This window comes from Heterodontus francisci, unplaced genomic scaffold, assembly GCF_036365525.1.
Source record: "Heterodontus francisci isolate sHetFra1 unplaced genomic scaffold, sHetFra1.hap1 HAP1_SCAFFOLD_1058, whole genome shotgun sequence".
NCBI classification, from domain to species: Eukaryota; Metazoa; Chordata; class Chondrichthyes; order Heterodontiformes; family Heterodontidae; genus Heterodontus; species Heterodontus francisci.
In genome coordinates this window covers 109,077-126,182 of record NW_027140163.1, presented here as the reverse complement: position 1 = coordinate 126,182, position 17,106 = coordinate 109,077, and the positions used below count along the sequence as shown (strand labels likewise).

Below are 17,106 nucleotides of genomic sequence, written 5' to 3'. Positions count from 1 at the left end.
TAGTACAGTAAGTGATGGTGGTATAGTGGTGAGCATAGCTGCCTTTCAAGGGGTTGACCTGGGTTCGATTCTCGGCCATCGCAACCTTAAATTGCAGGTTTACTTTATGTTGCAGTATTTTCCAAACGAAAAACATGTCAAAGCTTTGACAGAATTGAAATTGATAAAATATTCTTGTCATCCAATCAGATTCATTCTCCCGCTTGATTGGCGTCACCCTGGAGCAAGTTTGTTTCCTTCAAGTGTTTCTCCAAGTTCCTATTGAAATCATTGATTGTCTCTGCTTCCACCACACTTGTGGACAGACATTGCAGTTGCAATGTAGCAGGTAAAGCAAAAAGTGCTTCCTCACATTTCCCGGCATCTCTTTCCCAAAACCATCAATCTGTGTCTCCTAGTCCTTGTACCATCAACTAATGGGAACGGGTTATCCTTGTCTAACTTACCTACACCTGCATCAGATCTCCCCTCAATCCACATTGCTGTAAGGAGAACAACCACTAACTTAGATAACACAATCCAGAGCCATCTATCCAAGCTTTTCAATAGCATAAGAATAGTTGTGTTGTAAGTAGTATAGATAGGAGCATAACTTCAAGAGACTTTGATAGATTAACTGATTGTCTCTGCCCAACGCACCAGATTTTCTGTATCACCTGAACACTGCTCACAGCTGTATAAAGTTTAGAGTATTTTCATGGCTTACATTTATGCAAGAACTGCAATGTTAAGGTTGGATTGTGAAGCATGACGGTCATCTTCTCTGAACTATGTTAAAATGTCATGTTGAGAGATGTGTCAGTGTGGAAGATGCACGTAGCCATAGGGAAAAAAAAAGGCAAGTCATGTAGCTGGAGGAGAATCCACAAAGTGGTCGCGATGGACCGTGACATATTTTACTTTTGTGACAAATAAGGACAGCTAAAATAATAGGATTAATGATATGCTTTGTACATCAATATATTGAAGTCTGTTTGATCTGTTGCTTGCTTTATTATGAAATGTGTTTTCAAGGCTATACTTTGTTTAAACCTTTTTGTGAGAACAATGGGAGAGTCACCAGCACTCCTTGCATGGAGAGAGATGAGATCAAGGCAGAATTAAAGAAAAAAATGTCTGGGATCAGCAAGAATGTAACCTTTAGGATCCTTGCTAAAATAGAAAGAGTCGGGAAACATCTGTACTGTGTGTAGATTCAACCATTAACTAACTAGTGTCAAACAATGATGTCAACCTGGACCAATTAGGACACTTGGAACAATTCAAAACTAATATGGTAACATCCTTGCACCACAAGAAGGATAAAAGAAAGGGTGTTACAGGACATCGTCAGTACACTTAGAGAGGGGACAACAGAAGATCGTTGGTACTTAAAAGGAGAAGATCGAATATAGTCAAAAAAACACAGCAAGGGATGAAGAAGGAGAGAAGTCCGTGCGGCAGCAAGCACAGAAACAAGAACGGGTGTTGTGTTTTACTGAATATCTATTACCATTGTTAAGTATTAACTTTGTACATCTTGGTTAAGCCTAATAAACTCTCTGACATGGTCACATAACTTGAGTTTGTACCTTGTCGGTCTATCTTGGTCAGGAATCTAAAGTTAAGACGGGTTGGGTATTCTCTGTCTCACCTCTGTTCAGGTAACATCTACCTGAAACTTACAGCTCTTTACTATATGCATACATTGCTGTGTATTTTGTCCTCCTTAAACTTCGAAATTGTGGGCCCGTTAAAAACATTGTTCTTCGTACAGTTTTCTGCGTCACTCCACTGCATAGTTCTGCCCAGTAAGCAAAAAGGATCAGTTCGCTACTAAACTCTAAAATAAAAGCAAAATACTGCAGATGCTGGAAATCTGAAATAATAATAAGAAATGCTGGAAATACTCAGTAGGTCTGGCAGCATCTGTGGAGAGAGAAGCAGAGTTAACGTTTCAGGTGAGTGACCATTGATCAGAATATTTGCAGCACTTTCTGATTTTATTTCAGATTTCCAGCATTCACAGTATTGTGTTTCTGTTAACATAATCGTGTTGCTCAGGTGCAAGTTGAAACCATTGTACAGCATTCTATTAATCAAAGCGCTGGACCAGCGCAGTATAGTAAGCGATGGTGGTATAGTGGTGAGCATAGCTGCCTTCCAAGCAGTTGACCTGGGTTCGATTCTTGGCCAATTCAACCTTAAATTGCAAGTTTTCTTCATGTTGCAGTATTTTACAAACGAAAAACATGTCAAAGCTTTGACAGAATTGAAATTGATAAAATATTCTTATCATCCAATCAGATTCATTCTCCCGCTTGATTGGCGTCACCCTGGAGCAAGTTTGTTTCCTTCAAGTGTTTCTCCAATTTCCTATTGAAATCATTGATTGTCTCTGCTTCCACCACACTTGTGGACAGACATTGCAGTTGCAATGGAGCAGGGAAAGCAAAAAGTGCTTCCTCACATTTCGCTGCATCTCTTTCCCAAAACCATCAATCTGTGTCTCCTGGTCCTTGTACCATCAACTAATGGGAACGGGTTATCCTTGTCTAACTTACCTACACCTGCATCAGATCTCCCCTCAATCCACATTGCTGGAAGGAGAACAACCACCTACTTAGATAACACAATCCAGAGCCATCTATCCAAGCTTTTCAATAGCATAAGAATAGTTGTGTTGTAAGTAGTATAGATAGGAGCATAACTTCAAGAGACTTTGATAGATTAACTGATTGTCTCTGTCCAACGCACCAGATTTTCTGTATCACCTGAACACTGCTCACAGCTGTATAAAGTTTAGAGTATTTTCATGGCTTACATTTATGCAAGAACTGCAATGTTAAGGTTGGATTGTGAAGCATGACGGTCATCTTCTCTGAACTATGTTAAAATGTCATGTTGAGAGATGTGTCAGTGTGGAAGATGCACGTAGCCATAGGAAAAAAAAAGGCAAGTCATGTAGCTGGAGGAGAATCCACAAAGTGTGCGCGATGGACCGTGACATATTTTACGTTTGTGACAAATAAGGACAGCTAAAATAATAGGATTAATGATATGCTTTGTACATCAATATATTGAAGTCTGTTTGATCTGTTGCTTGCTTTATTATGAAATGTGTTTTCAAGGCTATACTTTGTTTAAACCTTTTTGTGAGAACAATGGGAGAGTCACCAGCACTCCTTGCATGGAGAGAGATGAGATCAAGGCAGAATTAAAGAAACAAATGTCTGTGATCAGCAAGAATGTAACCTTTAGGATCCTTGCTAAAATAGAAAGAATCGGGAAACATCTGTACTGTGTGTAGATTCAACCATTAACTAACTAGTGTCAAACAATGATGTCAACCTGGACCAATTAGGACACTTGGAACAATTCAAAACTAATATGGTAACATCCTTGCACCACAAGAAGGATAAAAGAAAGGGTGTTACAGGACATCGTCAGCACACTTAGAGAGGGGTCAACAGAAGATCGTTGTACTTAAAAGGAAAAGCTAGAATATAGTCAAAAAAATACAGCAAGGGATGAAGAAGGAGAGCAGTCCGTGCGGCAGCAAGCACAGAAACAAGAACGGGTGTTGTGTGTTACTGAATATCTATTACCATTGTTAAGTATTAACTTTGTACATCTTGGTTAAGCCTAATAAACTCTCTGACATGGTCACATAACTTGAGTTTGTACCTTGTCGGTCTATCTTGGTCAGGAATCTAAAGGTGAGACGGGTTGGGTATTCTCTGTCTCACCTCTGTTCAGGTAACATCTACCTGAAACATACAGCTCTTTACTATATGCATACATTGCTGTGTATTTTGTCCTCCTTAAACTTCGAAATTGTGGGCCCGTTAAAAACATTGTTCTTCGTACAGTTTTCTGCGTCACTCCACTGCATAGTTCTGCCCAGTAAGCAAAAAGGATCAGTTCGCTACTAAACTCTAAAATAAAAGCAAAATATTGCAGATGCTGGAAATCTGAAATATTAATAAGAAATGCTGGAAATACTCAGCAGGTCTGGCAGCATCTGTGGAGAGAGAAGCAGAGTTGACGTTTCAGGTGAGTGACCATTGATCAGAATATTTGCAGCACTTTCTGATTTTATTTCAGATTTCCAGCATTCACAGTATTGTGTTTCTGTGAACATAATCGTGTTGCTCAGGTGCAAGTTGAAACCATTGTACAGCATTCTATTAATCAAAACGCTGGATCAGCACAGTACAGTAAGCGATGGTGTTATAGTGGTGAGCATAGCTGCCTTCCAAACAGTTGACCTGGGTTTGATTCCCTGCCATCGCAACCTTAAATTGCAGGTTTACTTTATGTTGCAGTATTTTACAAACGAAAAAAATGTCAAAGCTTTGACAGAGTTGACATTGATAAAATATTGTTATCATCCAATCAGATTCATTCTCCCGCTTGATTGGCGTCACCCTGGAGCAAGTTTGTTTCCTTCAAGTGTTTCTCCAATTTCCTATTGAAATCATTGATTGTCTCTGCTTCCACCACACTTGTGGACAGACATTGCAGTTGCAATGGAGCAGGTAAAGCAAAAGGTGCTTCCTCACATTTCCCTGCATCTCTTTCCCAAAACCATCAATCTGTGTCTCCTAGTCCTTGTACCATCAACTAATGGGAACGGGTTATCCTTGTCTAACTTACCTACACCTGCATCAGATCTCCCCTCAATCCACATTGCTGGAAGGAGAACAACCACCTACTTAGATAACACAATCCAGAGCCATCTATCCAAGCTTTTCAATAGCATAAGAATAGTTGTGTTGTAAGTAGTATAGATAGGAGCATAACTTCAAGAGACTTTGATAGATTAACTGATTGTCTCTGCCCAACGCACCAGATTTTCTGTATCACCTGAACACTGCTCACAGCTGTATAAAGTTTAGAGTATTTTCATGGCTTACATTTATGCAAGAACTGCAATGTTAAGGTTGGATTGTGAAGCATGACGGTCATCTTCACTGAACTATGTTAAAATGTCATGTTGAGAGATGTGTCAGTGTGGAAGATGCACGTAGCCATAGGAAAAAAAAAGGCAAGTCATTTAGCTGGAGGAGAATCCACAAAATGGGCGCGATGGACCGTGACATATTTTACGTTTGTGACAAATAAGGACAGCTAAAATAATAGGATTAATGATATGCTTTGTACATCAATATATTGAAGTCTGTTTGATCTGTTGCTTGCTTTATTATGAAATGTGTTTTCAAGGCTATACTTTGTTTAAACCTTTTTGTGAGAACAATGGGAGAGTCACCAGCACTCCTTGCATGGAGAGAGATGAGATCAAGGCAGAATTAAAGAAACAAATGTCTGTGATCAGCAAGAATGTAACCTTTAGGATCCTTGCTAAAATAGAAAGAATCGGGAAACATCTGTACTGTGTGTAGATTCAACCATTAACTAACTAGTGTCAAACAATGATGTCAACCTGGACCAATTAGGACACTGGGAACAATTCAAAACTAATATGGTAACATCCTTGCACCACAAGAAGGATAAAAGAAAGGGTGTTACAGGACATCGTCAGCACACTTAGAGAGGGGTCAACAGAAGATCGTTGGTACTTAAAAGGAGAAGCTAGAATATAGTCAAAAAAACACAGCAAGGGATGAAGAAGGAGAGCAGTCCGTGCGGCAGCAAGCACAGAAACAAGAATGGGTGTTGTGTGTTACTGAATATCTATTACCATTGTTAAGTATTAACTTTGTACATCTTGGTTAAGCCTAATAAACTCTCTGACATGGTCACATAACTTGAGTTTGTACCTTGTCGGTCTATCTTGGTCAGGAATCTAAAGGTGAGACGGGTTGGGTATTCTCTGTCTCACCTCTGTTCAGGTAACATCTACCTGAAACTTACAGCTCTTTACTATATGCATACATTGCTGTGTATTTTGTCCTCCTTAAACTTCGAAATTGTGGGCCCGTTAAAAACATTGTTCTTCGTACAGTTTTCTGCGTCACTCCACTGCATAGTTCTGCCCAGTAAGCAAAAAGGATCAGTTCGCTACTAAACTCTAAAATAAAAGCAAAATATTGCAGATGCTGGAAATCTGAAATATTAATAAGAAATGCTGGAAATACTCAGCAGGTCTGGCAGCATCTGTGGAGAGAGAAGCAGAGTTGACGTTTCAGGTGAGTGACCATTGATCAGAATATTTGCAGCACTTTCTGATTTTATTTCAGATTTCCAGCATTCACAGTATTGTGTTTCTGTGAACATAATCGTGTTGCTCAGGTGCAAGTTGAAACCATTGTACAGCATTCTATTAATCAAAACGCTGGATCAGCACAGTACAGTAAGCGATGGTGTTATAGTGGTGAGCATAGCTGCCTTTCAAGCAGTTGATCTGGGTTTGATTCCCTGCCATCGCAACCTTAAATTGCAGGTTTACTTTATGTTGCAGTATTTTACAAACGAAAAAAATGTCAAAGCTTTGACAGAGTTGAAATTGATAAAATATTCTTATCATCCAATCAGATTCATTCTCCCGCTTGATTGGCGTCACCCTGGAGCAAGTTTGTTTCCTTCAAGGGTTTCTCCAATTTCCTATTGAAATCATTGATTGTCTCTGCTTCCACCACACTTGTGGACAGACATTGCAGTTGCAATGTAGCAGGTAAAGCAAAAAGTGCTTCCTCACATTTCCCGGCATCTCTTTCCCAAAACCATCAATCTGTGTCTCCTAGTCCTTGTACCATCAACTAATGGGAACGGGTTATTCTTGTCTAACTTACCTACACCTGCATCAGATCTCCCCTCAATCCACATTGCTGGAAGGAGAACAACCACCGACTTAGATAAGACAATCCAGAGCCATCTATCCAAGCTTTTCAACAGCATAAGAATAGTTGTGTTGTAAGTAGTATAGATAGGAGCATAACTTCAAGAGACTTTGATAGATTAACTGATTGTCTCTGCCCAACGCACCAGATTTTCTGTATCACCTGAACACTGCTCACAGCTGTATAAAGTTTAGAGTATTTTCATGGCTTACATTTATGCAAGAACTGCAATGTTAAGGTTGGATTGTGAAGCATGACGGTCAACTTCTCTGAACTATGTTAAAATGTCATGTTGAGAGATGTGTCAGTGTGGAAGATGCACGTAGCCAAAGGAAAAAAAAAGGCAAGTCATGTAGCTGGAGGAGAATCCACAAAGCGGGCGCGATGGACCGTGACATATTTTACTTTTGTGACAAATAAGGACAGCTAAAATAATAGGATTAATGATATGCTTTGTACATCAATATATTGAAGTCTGTTTGATCTGTTGCTTGCTTTATTATGAAATGTGTTTTCAAGGCTATACTTTGTTTAAACCTTTTTGTGAGAACAATGGGAGAGTCACCAGCACTCCTTGCATGGAGAGAGATGAGATAAAGGCAGAATTAAAGAAAAAAATGTCTGGGATCAGCAAGAATGTAACCTTTAGGATCCTTGCTAAAATAGAAAGAATCGGGAAACATCTGTACTTTGTGTAGATTCAACCATTAACTAACTAGTGTCAAACAATGATGTCAACCTGGACAAATTAGGACACTTGGAACAATTCAAAACTAATATGGTAACATCCTTGCACCACAAGAAGGATAAAAGAAAGGGTGTTACAGGGCATCGTCAGCACACTTAGAGAGGGGTCAACAGAAGATCGTTGGTACTTAAAAGGAGAAGCTAGAATATAGTCAAAAAACACAGCAAGGGATGAAGAAGGAGAGAAGTCCGTCCGGCAGCAAGCACAGAAACAAGAACGGGTGTTGTGTGTTACTGAATATCTATTACCATTGTTAAGTATTAACTTTGTACATCTTGGTTAAGCCTAATAAACTCTCTGACATGGTCACATAACTTGAGTTTGTACCTTGTCGGTCTATCTTGGTCAGGAATCTAAAGGTGAGACGGGTTGGGTATTCTCTGTCTCACCTCTGTTCAGGTAACATCTACCTGAAACTTACAGCTCTTTACTATATGCATACATTACTGTGTATTTTGTCCTCCTTAAACTTCGAAATTGTGGGCCCGTTAAAAACATTGTTCTTCGTACAGTTTTCTGCGTCACTCCACTGCATAGTTCTGCCCAGTAAGCAAAAAGGATCAGTTCGCTACTAAACTCTAAAATAAAAGCAAAATACTGCAGATGCTGGAAATCTGAAATAATAATAAGAAATGCTGGTAATACTCAGCAGGTTTGGCAGCATCTGTGGAGAGAGAAGCAGAGTTAACGTTTCAGGTGAGTGACCATTGATCAGAATATTTGCAGCACTTTCTGATTTTATTTCAGATTTCCAGCATTCACAGTATTGTGTTTCTGTTCACATAATCGTGTTGCTCAGGTGCAAGTTGAAACCATTGTACAGCATTCTATTAATCAAAACGCTGGACCAACACAGTACAGTAAGCGATGGTGGTATAGTGGTGAGCATAGCTGCCTTCCAAGCAGTTGACCTGGGTTCGATTCCCAGCCATCGCAACCTTAAGTTGCAGGTTTACTTTATGTTGCAGTATTTTACAAACGAAAAAAATGTCAAAGCTTTGACAGAATTGAAATTGATAAAATATTCTTATCATCCAATCAGATTCATTCTCCCGCTTGATTGGCGTCACCCTGGAGCAAGTTTGTTTCCTTCAAGTGTTTCTCCAATTTCCTATTGAAATCATTGATTGTCTCTGCTTCCACCACACTTGTGGACAGACATTGCAGTTGCAATGGAGCAGGTAAAGCAAAAGGTGCTTCCTCACATTTCCCGGCATCTCTTTCCCAAAACCATCAATCAGTGTCTCCTAGTCCTTGTACCATCAACTAATGGGAACGGGTTATCCTTGTCTAACTTACCTACACCTGCATCAGATCTCCCCTCAATCCACATTGCTGGAAGGAGAACAACCACCTACTTAGATAACACAATCCAGAGCCATCTATCCAAGCTTTTCAATAGCATAAGAATAGTTGTGTTGTAAGTAGTATAGATAGGAGCATAACTTCAAGAGACTTTGATAGATTAACTGATTGTCTCTGCCCAACGCACCAGATTTTCTGTATCACCTGAACACTGCTCACAGCTGTATAAAGTTTAGAGTATTTTCATGGCTTACATTTATGCAAGAACTGCAATGTTAAGGTTGGATTGTGAAGCATGACGGTCATCTTCTCTGAACTATGTTAAAATGTCATGTTGAGAGATGTGTCAGTGTGGAAGATGCACGTAGCCATAGGAAAAAAAAGGCAAGTCATGTAGCTGGAGGGGAATCCACAAAGTGGGCGCGATGGACCGTGACATATGTTACGTTTGTGACAAATAAGGACAGCTAAAATAATAGGATTAATGATATGCTTTGTACATCAATATATTGAAGTCTGTTTGATCTGTTGCTTGCTTTATTATGAAATGTGTTTTCAAGGCTATACTTTGTTTAAACCTTTTTGTGAGAACAATGGGAGAGTCACCAGCACTCCTTGCATGGAGAGAGATGAGATAAAGGCAGAATTAAAGAAAAAAATGTCTGGTATCAGCAAGAATGTAACCTTTAGGATCCTTGCTAAAATAGAAAGAATCGGGAAACATCTGTACTGTGTGTAGATTCAACCATTAACTAACTAGTGTCAAACAATGATGTCAACCTGGACCAATTAGGACACTTGGAACAATTCAAAACTAATATGGTAACATCCTTGCACCACAAGAAGGATAAAAGAAAGGGTGTTACAGGACATTGTCAGCACACTTAGAGAGGGGTCAACAGAAGATCGCTGGTACTTAAAAGTAGAAGATAGAATATAGTCAAAAAAACACAGCAAGGGATGAAGAAGGAGAGAAGTCCGTGCGACAGCAAGCACAGAAACAAGAACGGGTGTTGTGTGTTACTGAATATCTATTACCATTGTTAAGTATTAACTTTGTACATCTTGGTTAAGCCTAATAAACTCTCTGACATGGTCACATAACTTGAGTTTGTACCTTGTCGGTCTATCTTGGTCAGGAATCTAAAGGTGAGACGGGTTGGGTATTCTCTGTCTCACCTCTGTTCAGGTAACATCTACCTGAAACTTACAGCTCTTTACTATATGCATACATTGCTGTGTATTTTGTCCTCCTTAAACTTCGAAATTGTGGGCCCGTTAAAAACATTGTTCTTCGTACAGTTTTCTGCGTCACTCCACTGCATAGTTCTGCCCAGTAAGCAAAAAGGATCAGTTCGCTACTAAACTCTAAAATAAAAGCAAAATACTGCAGATGCTGGAAATCTGAAATAATAATAAGAAATGCTGGAAATACTCAGCAGGTCTGGCAGCATCTGTGGAGAGGGAAGCAGAGTTAACGTTTCAGGTGAGTGACCATTGATCAGAATATTTGCAGCACTTTCTGATTTTATTTCAGATTTCCAGCATTCACAGTATTGTGTTTCTGTTAACATAATCGTGTTGCTCAGGTGCAAGTTGAAACCATTGTACAGCATTCTATTAATCAAAACGCTACACCAGCACAGTACAGTAAGCGATGGTGGTATAGTGGTGAGCATAGCTGCCTTCCAAGCAGTTGACCTGGGTTCGAATCTCGGCCATCGCAACCTTAAATTGCAACTTTCCTTTATGTTGCAGTATTTTACAAACGAAAAAAATGTCAAAGCTTTGACAGAATTGAAATTGATAAAATATTCTTATCATCCAATCAGATTCATTCTGCCGCTTGATTGGCGTCACCCTGGAGCAAGTTTGTTTCCTTCAAGTGTTTCTCCAATTTCCTTTTGAAATCATTGATTGTCTCTGCTTCCACCACACTTGTGGACAGACATTGCAGTTGCAATGTGGCAGGTAAAGCAAAAAGTGCTTCCTCACATTTCCCGGCATCTCTTTCCCAAAACCATCAATCTGTGTCTCCTAGTCCTTGTACCATCAACTAATGGGAACGGGTTATCCTTGTCTAACTTACCTACAGCTGCATCAGATCTCCCCTCAATCCACATTGCTGGAAGGAGAACAACCACCGACTTAGATAAGACAATCCAGAGCCATCTATCCAAGCTTTTCAACAGCATAAGAATAGTTGTGTTGTAAGTAGTATAGATAGGAGCATAACTTCAAGAGACTTTGATAGATTAACTGATTGTCTCTGCCCAACGCACCAGATTTTCTGTATCACCTGAACAATGCTCACAGCTGTATAAAGTTTAGAGTATTTTCATGGCTTACATTTATGCAAGAACTGCAATGTTAAGGTTGGATTGTGAAGCATGACGGTCATCTTCTCTGAACTATGTTAAAATGTCATGTTGAGAGATGTGTCAGTGTGGAAGATGCACGTAGCCATAGGATAAAAAAAGGCAAGTCATGTAGCTGGAGGAGAATCCACAAAGTGGGCGCGATGGACCGTGACATATTTTACTTTTGTGACAAATAAGGACAGCTAAAATAATAGGATTAATGATATGCTTTGTACATCAATATATTGAAGTCTGTTTGATCTGTTGCTTGCTTTATTATGAAATGTGTTTTCAAGGCTATACTTTGTTTAAACCTTTTTGTGAGAACAATGGGAGAGTCACCAGCACTCCTTGCATGGAGAGAGATGAGATAAGGGCAGAATTAAAGAAAAAAATGTCTGTGATCAGCAAGAATGTAACCTTTAGGATCCTTGCTAAAATAGAAAGAATCAGGAAACATCTGTACTGTGTGTAGATTCAACCATTAACTAACTAGTGTCAAACAATGATGTCAACCTGGACAAATTAGGACACTTGGAACAATTCAAAACTAATATGGTAACATCCTTGCACCACAAGAAGGATAAAAGAAAGGGTGTTACAGGGCATCGTCAGCACACTTAGAGAGGGGTCAACAGAAGATCGTTGGTACTTAAAAGGAGAAGCTAGAATATAGTCAAAAAAACACAGCAAGGGATGAAGAAGGAGAGAAGTCCGTGCGGCAGCAAGCACAGAAACAAGAACGGGTGTTGTGTGTTGCTGAATATCTATTACCATTGTTAAGTATTAACTTTGTACATCTTGGTTAAGCCTAATAAACTCTCTGACATGGTCACATAACTTGAGTTTGTACCTTGTCGGTCTATCTTGGTCAGGAATCTAAAGGTGAGACGGGTTGGATATTCTCTGTCTCACCTCTGTTCAGGTAACATCTACCTGAAACTTACAGCTCTTTACTATATGCATACATTACTGTGTATTTTGTCCTCCTTAAACTTCGAAATTGTGGGCCCGTTAAAAACATTGTTCTTCGTACAGTTTTCTGCGTCACTCCACTGCATAGTTCTGCCCAGTAAGCAAAAAGGATCAGTTCGCTACTAAACTCTAAAATAAAAGCAAAATACTGCAGATGCTGGAAATCTGAAATAATAATAAGAAATGCTGGTAATACTCAGCAGGTCTGGCAGCATCTGTGGAGAGAGAAGCAGAGTTAACGTTTCAGGTGAGTGACCATTGATCAGAATATTTGCAGCACTTTCTGATTTTATTTCAGATTTCCAGCATTCACAGTATTGTGTTTCTGTGAACATAATCGTGTTGCTCAGGTGCAAGTTGAAACCATTGTACAGCATTCTATTAATCAAAACGCTGGACCAACACAGTACAGTAAGCGATGGTGGTATAGTGGTGAGCATAGCTGCCTTCCAAGCAGTTGAGCTGGGTTCGATTCCAGCTCATCGCAACCGTAAATTGCAGGTTTACTTCATGTTGCAGTATTTTACAAACGAAAAAAATGTCAAAGCTTTGACAGAATTGAAATTGATAAAATATTCTTATCAGCCAATCAGATTCATTCTCCCGCTTGATTGGCTTCACCCTGGAGCAAGTTTGTTTCCTTCAAGTGTTTCTCCAATTTCCTATTGAAATCATTGATTGTCTCTGCTTCCACCACACTTGTGGACAGACATTGCAGTTTCAATGGAGCAGGGAAAGCAAAAAGTGCTTCCTCACATTTCGCTGCATCTCTTTCCCAAAACCATCAATCTGTGTCTCCTGGTCCTTGTACCATCAACTAATGGGAACGGGTTATCCTTGTCTAACTTACCTACACCTGCATCAGATCTCCCCTCAATCCACATTGCTGGAAGGAGAACAACCACCTACTTAGATAACACAATCCAGAGCCATCTATCCAAGCTTTTCAATAGCATAAGAACAGTTGTGTTGTAAGTAGTATAGATAGGAGCATAACTTCAAGAGACTTTGATAGATTAACTGATTGTCTCTGCCCAACGCACCAGATTTTCTGCATCACCTGAACACTGCTCACCGCTGTGTAAAGTTTAGAGTATTTTCATGGCTTACATTTATGCAAGAACTGCAATGTTAAGGTTGGATTGTGAAGCATGACGGTCATCTTCTCTGAACTATGTTAAAATGTCATGTTGAGAGATGTGTCAGTGTGGAAGATGCACGTAGCCATAGGAAAAAAAAGGCAAGTCATGTAGCTGGAGGGGAATCCACAAAGCGGGCGCGATGGACCGTGACATATGTTACGTTTGTGACAAATAAGGACAGCTAAAATAATAGGATTAATGATATGCTTTGTACATCAATATATTGAAGTCTGTTTGATCTGTTGCTTGCTTTATTATGAAATGTGTTTTCAAGGCTATACTTTGTTTAAACCTTTTTGTGAGAACAATGGGAGAGTCACCAGCACTCCTTGCATGGAGAGAGATGAGATAAAGGCAGAATTAAAGAAAAAAATGTCTGGGATCAGCAAGAATGTAACCTTTAGGATCCTTGCTAAAATAGAAAGAATCGGGAAACATCTGTACTGTGTGTAGATTCAACCATTAACTAACTAGTGTCAAACAATGATGTCAACCTGGACAAATGAGGACACTTGGAACAATTCAAAACTAATATGGTAACATCCTTGCACCACAAGAAGGATAAAAGAAAGGGTGTTACAGGGCATCGTCAGCACACTTAGAGAGGGGTCAACAGAAGATCGTTGGTACTTAAAAGGAGAAGCTAGAATATAGTCAAAAAACACAGCAAGGGATGAAGAAGGAGAGAAGTCCGTGCGGCAGCAAGCACAGAAACAAGAACGGGTGTTGTGTGTTACTGAATATCTATTACCATTGTTAAGTATTAACTTTGTACATCTTGGTTAAGCCTAATAAACTCTCTGACATGGTCACATAACTTGAGTTTGTACCTTGTCGGTCTATCTTGGTCAGGAATCTAAAGGTGAGACGGGTTGGGTATTCTCTGTCTCACCTCTGTTCAGGTAACATCTACCTGAAACTTACAGCTCTTTACTATATGCATACATTGCTGTGTATTTTGTCCTCCTTAAACTTCGAAATTGTGGGCCCGTTAAAAACATTGTTCTTCGTACAGTTTTCTGCGTCACTCCACTGCATAGTTCTGCCCAGTAAGCAAAAAGGATCAGTTCGCTACTAAACTCTAAAATAAAAGCAAAATACTGCAGATGCTGGAAATCTGAAATAATAATAAGAAATGCTGGAAATACTCAGCAGGTCTGGCAGCATCTGTGGAGAGAGAAGCAGAGTTAACGTTTCAGGTGAGTGACCATTGATCAGAATATTTGCAGCACTTTCTGATTTTATTTCAGATTTCCAGCATTCACAGTATTGTGTTTCTGTTAACATAATCGTGTTGCTCAGGTGCAAGTTGAAACCATTGTACAGCATTCTATTAATCAAAACGCTGGACCAGAACAGTACAGTAAGCGATGGTGGTATAGTGGTGAGCATAGCTGCCTTCCAAGCAGTTGACCTGGGTTCGATTCCCGGCCATCGCAACCTTAAATTGCAACTTTCCTTTATGTTGCAGTATTTTACAAACGAAAAAAATGTCAAAGCTTTGACAGAATTGAAATTGATAAAATATTCTTATCATCCAATCAGATTCATTCTGCCGCTTGATTGGCGTCACCCTGGAGCAAGTTTGTTTCCTTCAAGTGTTTCTCCAATTTCCTTTTGAAATCATTGATTGTCTCTGCTTCCACCACACTTGTGGACAGACATTGCAGTTGCAATGTCGCAGGTAAAGCAAAAAGTGCTTCCTCACATTTCCCGGCATCTCTTTCCCAAAACCATCAATCTGTGTCTCCTAGTCCTTGTACCATCAACTAATGGGAATGGGTTATCCTTGTCTAACTTACCTACACCTGCATCAGATCTCCCCTCAATCCACATTGCTGGAAGGAGAACAACCACCTACTTAGATAACACAATCCAGAGCCATCTATCCAAGCTTTTCAATAGCATAAGAATAGTTGTGTTGTAAGTAGTATAGATAGGAGCATAACTTCAAGAGACTTTGATAGATTAACTGATTGTCTCTGCCCAACGCACCAGATTTTCTGTATCACCTGAACACTGCTCACAGCTGTATAAAGTTTAGAGTATTTTCATGGCTTACATTTATGCAAGAACTGCAATGTTAAGGTTGGATTGTGAAGCATGACGGTCATCTTCTCTGAACTATGTTAAAATGTCATGTTGAGAGATGTGTCAGTGTGGAAGATGCACGCAGCCATAGGAAAAAAAAAGGCAAGTCATGTAGCTGGAGGAGAATCCACAAAGTGGGCGCGATGGACCGTGACATATTTTACGTTTGTGACAAATAAGGACAGCTAAAATAATAGGATTAATGATATGCTTTGTACATCAATATATTGAAGTCTGTTTGATCTGTTGCTTGCTTTATTATGAAATGTGTTTTCAAGGCTATACTTTGTTTAAACCTTTTTGTGAGAACAATGGGAGAGTCACCAGCACTCCTTGCATGGAGAGAGATGAGATAAAGGCAGAATTAAAGAAAAAATGTCTGGGATCAGCAAGAATGTAACCTTTAGGATCCTTGCTAAAATAGAAAGAATCGGGAAACATCTGTACTGTGTGTAGATTCAACCATTAACTAACTAGTGTCAAACAATGATGTCAACCTGGACCAATTAGGACACTTGGAACAATTCAAAACTAATATGGTAACATCCTTGCACCACAAGAAGGATAAAAGAAAGGGTGTTACAGGACATCGTCAGCACACTTAGAGAGGGGTCAACAGAAGATCGTTGGTACTTAAAAGGAGAAGATAGAATATAGTCAAAAAACACAGCAAGGGATGAAGAAGGAGAGAAGTCCGTGCGGCAGCAAGCACAGAAACAAGAACGGGTGTTGTGTGTTACTGAATATCTATTACCATTGTTAAGTATTAACTTTGTACATCTTGGTTAAGCCTAATAAACTCTCTGATATGGTCACATAACTTGAGTTTGTACCTTGTCGGTCTATCTTGGTCAGGAATCTAAAGGTGAGACGGGTTGGGTATTCTCTGTCTCACCTCTGTTCAGGTAACATCTACCTGAAACTTACAGCTCTTTACTATATGCATACATTGCTGTGTATTTTGTCCTCCTTAAACTTCGAAATTGTGGGCCCGTTAAAAACATTGTTCTTCGTACAGTTTTCTGCGTCACTCCACTGCATAGTTCTGCCCAGTAAGCAAAAAGGATCAGTTCGCTACTAAACTCTAAAATAAAAGCAAAATACTGCAGATGCTGGAAATCTGAAATAATAAGAAATGCTGGTAATACTCAGCAGGTCTGGCAGCATCTGTGGAGAGAGAAGCAGAGTTAACGTTTCAGGTGAGTGACCATTGATCAGAATATTTGCAGCACTTTCTGATTTTAATTCAGATTTCCAGCATTCACAGTATTTTGTTTCTGTTCACATCATCGTGTTGCTCAGGTGCAAGTTGAAACCATTGTACAGCATTCTATTAATCAAAACGCTGGACCAGTGCAGTACAGTAAGCGATGGTGGTATAGTGGTGAGCATAGCTGCCTTCCAGGCAGTTGATCTGGGTTCGATTCCTGGCCATCGCAACCTTAAATTGCAGGTTTACTTCATGTTGCAGTATTTTACAAACGAAAAAAATGTCAAAGCTTTGACAGAGTTGAAATTGATAAAATATTCTTATCATCCAATCAGATTCATTCTCCCGCTTGATTGGCGTCACCCTGGAGCAAGTTTGTTTCCTTCAAGTGTTTCTCCAATTTCCTATTGAAATCATTGATTGTCTCTGCTTCCACCACACTTGTGGACAGACATTGCAGTTGCAATGTAGCAGGTAAAGCAAAAAGTGCTTC

The 17,106-nt window shown here is 39.6% G+C and overlaps 3 non-coding genes across 3 annotated transcripts; all 3 read left to right on the top strand.

Moving 5' to 3' along the window:
* The first annotated feature begins 8,394 nt into the window (after positions 1-8,394).
* Positions 8,395-8,466, top strand: trnag-ucc (transfer RNA glycine (anticodon UCC)). The gene has a single exon. It is a non-coding gene; the product is annotated as a tRNA-Gly (tRNA).
* Positions 8,467-10,489: 2,023 nt separating this feature from the next.
* trnag-ucc (transfer RNA glycine (anticodon UCC)) lies at positions 10,490-10,561 on the top strand. Its single transcript has one exon. It is a non-coding gene; the product is annotated as a tRNA-Gly (tRNA).
* A 4,118-nt stretch (positions 10,562-14,679) lies between these two features.
* On the top strand, positions 14,680-14,751 carry trnag-ucc (transfer RNA glycine (anticodon UCC)). The gene has a single exon. It is a non-coding gene; the product is annotated as a tRNA-Gly (tRNA).
* The last annotated feature ends 2,355 nt before the right edge of the window (positions 14,752-17,106 follow it).